This window comes from Triticum urartu, chromosome 7A (assembly GCF_056163025.1).
Source record: "Triticum urartu cultivar PI428250 chromosome 7A, HENAU_Tu73, whole genome shotgun sequence".
Classification (NCBI taxonomy): domain Eukaryota; kingdom Viridiplantae; phylum Streptophyta; class Magnoliopsida; order Poales; family Poaceae; genus Triticum; species Triticum urartu.
Genome location: NC_141879.1, coordinates 286,636,188 through 286,644,362, shown reverse-complemented (window position 1 = coordinate 286,644,362; position 8,175 = coordinate 286,636,188).

The following is an 8,175-nucleotide window of genomic DNA, read 5'->3' as shown; positions in this document are numbered from 1 at the left end:
GTCACGGATGTGTCTTTTTTTGTAGTGCATTAAAGGGTGATGCTAAATCTTGGTACAATACTCTTGCTCCTGGTTGTGTGCGTAGTCCCCAGGATATGATTTATTACTTCTCTGAAAAATATTTTCCTGCTCATGTGAAACAAGCTGCTTTACAGGAAATATTTAACTTTGTGCAAACTAAAGAAGTGAGTCTCCCACAAGCTTGGGGGAGGCTTTGCCAGTTACTTAATGCTTTTCCCGATCATCCTCTTAAGAAAAATGAAATACTTGATATCTTCTATAATGGCCTAACCGATGCTTCTAGGGATTTCCTAGATATTTGTGCTGGTTGTGTTTTCGGGGAATGAACTGTTGGACAAGCTGAAGAATTATTGAATAACATATTGAAAAGTTGTGATGATTGGACTATTCCTGAACCACCGCCTAAACCCACTCCGAAGAAGAGGGGTATATTATATCTCAGTCCTGAAGATATGCAAGAGGCAAACAAATCTATGAAGGAAAAATGTATTAAAGCTGAGGATGTTAAAAATTTACCTCCTATTGAAGAAATACATGGGCTTAATACACCACCAAGGTGGTAGAGGTAAATTCTCTTATGAAGTTTAATGATAATCCTCACAATATGCATCCTAGTCAATGCCTTTATGAGTTTGAAAACTACATTAGAAAACAAGATCACTTCAATGCAAATGTTATGAAACAATTGAAATATAATTCTGATATGATTGCTCGCTTGAGTGACTTGTTATTTAGAATATCAAATGATGTTAGAGGTGTTGGAAAACATGCTTCTATGGTTCAAACTCAATTAGAACAAGTTGCTAAATCTCAAAGAGAATTGCTTGATGAAATGAATCATAATATGCATGACTTTGCTGTTAGAGTTGCAACGAGAGGAGGTAAAATGACTTAGGAACCACTTTATCCTGAGGTACACCCTAATAGAATTAAGCAAGACTCACAAAGAGCTAACACTAATGCACCTAGTTCTTCTAAAAAGAAGAAGAAAAAGAAAAATGATAGGACTTCACATGCTCCTAGTGAACCTGAAATAGAGAAACCTCCTGATAATGAGAGTGAAATTTCTATCTCTGATGCTGAAACTCAATCTGGCAATGAACACTCAGCTACTGATAATGAAAAATATAATGATGAAGTTCATGAAAACTCTCAACCAAACAATGAAAAAGAACCAGATAATGATGTTGACATAGAACCACCTGTTGATCTTGATAACCCACAAGCTAAAAATAGAAGATATGACAAAAGAGACTTTGTTGCTAGGAAACACGGTAAAGAAAGAGAACCATGGGTTCAAAAAACCTATGAATTTTCCACCCAAGTCAACTAAAAAGAATGATGATGAAGAATTTGAACGCTTTGCTAAAATGCCGAGGCCAGTGTTTTTGCGTACTCGCTTGACTGATATCTTGAAAATGCCTCCTTATGCAAAGTATATGAAAGACATCATCACAAATAAGATAAAAATACCGGAAGTTGAAATCTCCACTATGCTTGCTAATTATACTTTTAAAGATGGAGTACCTAAAAAACTTGGAGATCCGGGAATACCAACTATACCTTGCTCTATCAAAAAGAATTATGTGAAAACTGCTTTGTGTGATTTAGGAGTTGGTTTTAGTGTTATGCCTTTCTCTTTATATAAAAGACTTGACTTGAATAAACTCACACCTACAGAAATATCTTTGCAAATGGATGAAAAATCAACTGCCATACCTATCGGTATTTGTGAGGATGTGCCCATTGTTGTTGCTAATGTTACTATTTTGACTGACTTTGTTATACTGGAGATGCCCGAGGACGACAACATTCGATTATCCTTGGTTGACCCTTATTGAATACTGCAGGGGTTGTTATTGATTGCAATAAAAGCAAGGTCACTTTTCATATTAATGGCAATGAGCATACGGTGCATTTTCCGAAGAAACAATTCCAAGTGAATGGTATTAGTTTTATTGAAAAATCTCCGACAATCACTATTGGAAGTTTTCAAATACATCTACCTACTGTCAAAAAAGAAATATGAAATGCTTATTGTTGGGGAAATGCAAATCCCCATTGAGGTAACTTAGTGACTTACGAAAGTTCTTCGGTTTCATGCTAATCAAAAGTGGTTGTTAATAAGTTTGATCAATCTTATTAATGGATCATTTTTGAACGGTATGATGTTGATGAATTTAGTAAGCACTACTTTCTGTCCCTGCTTTTTATTCTCTTTTTTTATCAGTTAAATAAAATAAAATAGCATGTTTTGTCTGTTTTCTGAATTTCCCATGCAACAAAAAATGACCCAAAATAAAAGTTCTCTGAATGCCTTGAAAACTTAATACGATTTTTTCTGAATATTTGAGAATTTTTTGTGCAATAAACATTAGAGGGAGATGCACCAGGTGGGCACAACTCACCTGGGCATGCCAGCACCCCCAGGCGCGCCCTGGTGGGTTGTGGTCCCCACGTGGGCCCCCCTCACTTACCTCTTCATCCCACATCATCACTTACCTCCAGAAAAAAAAAACCATTGCTCTCTCTCCCGTGTTATTGAGCTCAAACCTGCGGATTTCAATCTCTTTGCTTGAAGCTCCATTTTCGAAACTATTTCAGGGGATTGTTGCTTGGTATGTGACTCCACCATTTGTCCAGTTAGTGTTCTAAGTAATTTGAATGCTTGATATGGCTTCTATGCATCTCTATGAGTAGTTGCTATCAATCTTACAAAGTTTTGTTGACAAATTTTTGTCACTCCAAAATTTTTATTTTTAGAAAATTGTACGTGGACATGAATAACTTCAGGAAGTTTGGCTCTAAGAAGAACTCCAAGGGTGTTATTGGGGAGTCTTCTAACAGTGATCTCCACCCCCGAAGGTTGGCGGAGGTACGGCCGTGCGAATGGCCGCACACCCCGTTCCTGTAAGAGGCTGGAATTCTTGAGGAGTTCATGCAATATGTTGCTAATGCCGGCCTCTTCGACTCCATTGTAGATGAGTGTGACCAGCACCCCATCCTCACGAACATCTTTGTTCAGAGCTTTACTTTCTTGCCTAGAAATAATCCTCCTGAAGTGAGCTTTGATTTATATGCAGAAAACCATCAGATACCACTCACTGAGTTTTGTGACATGCATGATCCCATCTGATGGGAGCTTGGATGAGCCTAGGCTGGCTGAGTTTGAGGCCTTTGCACTCTGGAAGTGGGTGATGAGAGAGGAGTGTCAGCCATCACTGCCGCTGGCTTACATTTTCCCGTTGTTCGTTACTTTGCACTTTTTATTACCAAATTCTTGCTTGCTAGGGAGAAGGTGGGTGCACTTAGTTCGCCATACCTTGCTGTATTATGTCGTGTACTGGAGGGTGACAACACGCATAGCTTGGGAGCTATTATGGCCTGTCGCCTCCATCTTAATAAATCTCAGGGCAAAATACATGGTGGGGTTTTTTCCACTCGTTTGGCAGCTCATTTCGAGGTTGCGATACGCCCTCGTGATTACCCACTGACTAAGGTTTACCTAGACCATGCAGCCATGGATCACCATCACTTTCTTGCACATGATCATCCTGACATTGCCATTCCTTACAACCTGGCCTATTGCATTGAAACTCGTGGTGTTATTCCATTACCTGCGCCTGCTTTGTTTGATTCTGCTACCAGGGGCGGATACCAGATTATGCCTGCAGACATCATCGCCTACTGGAACGCTCACGCTGCTGCAGAGGCTGCGGATCAGCCTCAGCAGTGGGATGAGTGGATGTCTGCTCCTCAGGATCCATACTACCATCCAGGCTACTGATCGACTACCAAGTAAGGCCAAAAGCCTAAGGTTGGGGGAGTACGTGTCTCTCACCGACATTACATTCATGTCCACTTATTCCATTTGTCGGTGTTGACACTTTTTCATTGTATCATCCATGCTTAGATTTAATTTCATGCTTTCTTCTTGTGTGTTTGAAAAACTTTAGAAAAACCAAAAAAAATAGTTGTAGTTAATTTACTTTCTATGCATGCTTAGTAGTAGTACTAAAAATAAAATCCAAAATGATTTCCTTGTTCTTCTTTTGCTTGTTGGGAGCTTTCCCGTGTAAATAGTTTTCTCGTTTGTTTGCTTTTCCCTTTTATTTGCTTGCTCATGAAAACTAAAAACTCCAAAAATATTTCAGCGTGTTTCTCTAAAATTCTTTTCTTTTATTCGAGTTGTAAAAAGGAGAAGACCACGATGAAAATGTTGAGTGGCTCTCATATGAATAATTGTTGAACTAATAAAGAGCCCATTTTACCTTGTCTTCTCCTGTTGAATAAAATGTTTGCAGATTCCAGCTTAGTCCATGGCACTCTTGCACTATTATTATTTTCATATCATTCGGCCGTGCAAGTGAAAGGCAATAATGATGACATTCAATGAACTGGTCGTGGCAAAGAGAAACTGGTATGAACTCGACTTGTTCTGTTTGTGTACATATGTTTAACCTAGCATCCAGGCTTCAGCCCATTATGATTAAACATGTTTGCAATGACAATTAGAGATTATAGTTTCTCATGCCATGCATAAGTAGCTGGGAGTTAATAATGATTTATCTTGGATATCAATGTAGCATTAAGATGATTGTGATGTAGTATGATGATATGGTATCCTCCTCTGAATGTTCAAGTGGCTTGACTTGGTACATGTTCATGCATGTAGTTGAATCAAAACCAACATAGCTTCTATAATGTTTATGTTCATGGTATTCATATCCTACTCATGCTAGTGTCCAATGTTACTTACGCATAATGCATGGTTATGATCATTGTTGCTCTCTAGTTGGCCGCTTCTCAATCTAAATTGCTAGCCTTCGCCTATACTAAGCGGAGATTCTGCTTGTACATCAAAAACCTTGAACCCAAAGTTACTCCAGATGAGTCCACCATACCTACCTATCTACGGTATTACCCTACCGTCCTAAGTAAATTTGCATGTGCCACCTCTAAAAACTGCTAAAAATTATCCGTTTTGTGTGCCTGGATCATTCATGGAACGATAGGAGGTGGTCGGTATCTTCCATGCCAAGCGGGTTATTCTTAGGTCGAGTGTTTATTCACTCGCCATCACACGAGAAAATGGGCGGTAATAGGGATTCCCAGTCCCGAACTCAAAGATGCAAATAATTAAACAAAACTCCCCTGGGACTGATGTTGGTATGGACGGCATCCGTTGTTTCGGACAAGTCGTGGAGTGTGATTGATGGTGGAGGGGGAGTAAACCTTTACTTTTATAGCTTGGGAACCGCCACTAGCGTGCTTAGCATGGAAGATGTTGATAACTGATGGTCATGAAGTAAATGAGAAGGGTGCATGTCTCAAAATTTCATTTATCTCTGTTTTAAAAATTGAGCTCCGGCACCTCTGCAAATAACTGCTTCCCTCTGCAAAGGGACTATCTATTTACTTTTATGTTGTGTCATCACCCTCTAAAACAAGCGCCAGAAACTGAGTAGAGCACAACGGTCATGATTTATGCATTGTGTGTAGCTAATGTTGGGTGCATCATGACTGGATCTTTTCTACCATGAATTACAATGTTTAGTCGCTTCTTGAACTTTGGAGGTGCTCTGCATTTATGTTTTGAGATCTCACAAAGGGCTAGCAAGATACCATTATTGTCATATTATATGATGGTTGTTTTGACAACGTGTTGCCATTTCAGATATCTTATTATTGCTTGCTAGCTAATTATGTCATTGATATGAGTCATTATAATCTTTAAGAGTTATTGTCGACATGGTTAGTTATAATGTTGGCTGAAAACTTGGGTGTTGTTTAAGCTTATTTATGCAAACAAGAGCAAAAGAGTTCGTAAAAGTTTTTCTTTCTCACTTTCAGTTTATCAAATGAATTGCTTGAGGACAAGCAAAGGTTTAAGCTTGGGGGAGTTGATACGTCTCCAACGTATATACTTTTCTCACGCTTTTCCTCTTGTTTTGGACTCTAATTTGCATGATTTGAATGAAATTAACCCTGGATTGACGTTGTTTTCAGCAGAACTACCATGGTGTTGTTTTTGTGCAGAAATAAAAGTTCACGGAATGGAACAAAACTTTGCGAGGAATTTTTATATAATATATAAGAATTTCTGGAGGAAAGACCTACCGGAGAGGGGCCCCTGGGTGGGCACAACCCACCAGGGCGCGCCCCCCTCTCCTGGCGCGCCCAGGTGGGTTGTACCCACCTGGTGGCCCCGCAGACCTCAACCCTAACAATATAAATTCCTATATTCGGAGAAAAAAATCAGTGTCGTGGTATTTCACACGGGGGGCTTGCGAGTCGACAGATGCCACAAGGGCTTAGTGTGTGGGTAAGACTGCTGCTGATAGGCCCGGGAGCGGGTATGCGAGTAGCATGCGGTGGTTTACCCAGCTTCGGAGCTCTCCGGAGAGATAATACTCCTACTGCTGCATGTCTGAGTGTATCTATCTGGGGTGTACATCGGGCAATACAAAGTGCTCCTGGAGCTGTATCTGGGATCAGTGCCAAGTGCATCTGATCTGGTATATGCCTATGTGAGGCAGGCTAGTGGCCGGCCATGCTCATGGCCGTGAGCATATGAGTGCTCATGCGTGAGTGTGTGTGTGAGTCCATGTGTGTATGAATGGATGGATGGATGGATGTGGGCGTGAGCTAGCTAGCCTCTTGCTAGCTAGCATGCATGCGTGGGAGTGAACGGCCAAGAGGCCATAGTGGCCCGTGGCCGTGAGCCTCCCCTGGTGCTCCTTACAAAGGGGAGCCCAGGGGACAAGGGATGGCCCATGTGACCAACTTCACTATTTGGGAGACAATGATGTGACATCTCGCACCTGCTACAGTGTATCACTATTGCTCAGTAGTGTCCGGGTACAGCTGTCTTGTCCGCGGTATGGCCATCGTGTCAGGGTCTTGTCGGTGTCGGGTCGTGCTGCAGTCGGCAGCCGGCTGGTTGACGCAGTCGGCAGCCGGCAGTCGGCCAGGCAGAGCAGTCGGACGGGAAGCCGGCTGGAGCGGCCGGACAGTCGGACTGAGGGGCTTTGCTAGCCCCGATGTCTTGAAATATCGTCTTGCCGTCCTCGGGGTACCCGTGGTCGATTACTCCGACAGTAGCCCCTAAGCCTCCGGGAAACTTGGCAAAGTTGGGCGGAGGTTTTTTGGCGAGTGTTCATGGAAATGATCATGAAAAAAAGACAAAGTTAGTCCATGTGGATATATCAAATGTTTGCTTTTAGCATTGCAAGTTTTATACGGAGGGTGCCGACTCGGTTTCGTCCGAGCCCCCTTAATCTTTTTCGTGTTCCCTCCGCTTTTTGGCTTGTGCTCTTGCTTGCCGGACAGCCGCTTTGCGGTGTGTGGCTAAGAGTGGGCAGCGAAGTGGAGTGTACAGTACTCAGAGTCTAGGAGCAGATTCAACCAAGTAGATACTTGTAAAGGAAACGGCCGGATCGCCTGATCTGTTTTTCTTCCCGGAGGTTTTTCGCGTGGGTGGCCTCCAGCGTTCACTCTTGCTAGTCGGACAGCCGCTCTGCGGTCTGTGGCTGAGAGTGGGCCTTTGGTACCATGCACGGTACTAAGCCGTCTGCGGGAACTAACGTCTCAGGCCAAGCGGCCAGCCCCCGGGCCAACTCTGGCTGGCGTCGGGGCGAACAGTGATGCTACTGTCATAAAAAATGCGGAGATAGCACCCGAGCATCGCTCGGGGTTATCGTGCTTGCGTGATGCAAAAATATGCGGGCGAGGAGCTCACATTGATTTTTGTGTAGTCGTGGTCGTCGAAAACAGCCGGCGCGACTCGGCGATCGCGGAGCGCGTCGGCGCACCCGCTGGGTGTAGCCTTCGAGCCCCCGGGTGCTCGAAGGGGGGTTCCGGCCGGTCAGGCTCGACCGGCCAGGCGGCAAGGCGTCTTGCAACGTCCTTTTTCTTCTTTTTCTCTTCTGCCGACTGCTGACAGCCGGACAAAACTCTTCTTTAGTCTGCAATCCTTGCGGGGGCGCGCCAGCGCACCCGCGGGTGTAGCCCCCGAGATTCAGGCCGACTGCTGAGCAGTTGGGCCGGATCTCCCGGCAACTACTTTGTCTTCTTCTTCGCGGAGGCGCGTCAGCGCACCCGCTGGGTGTAGCCCCCGAGATTCGGGCCGACTGCTGAGCAGTCGGGCCGGAT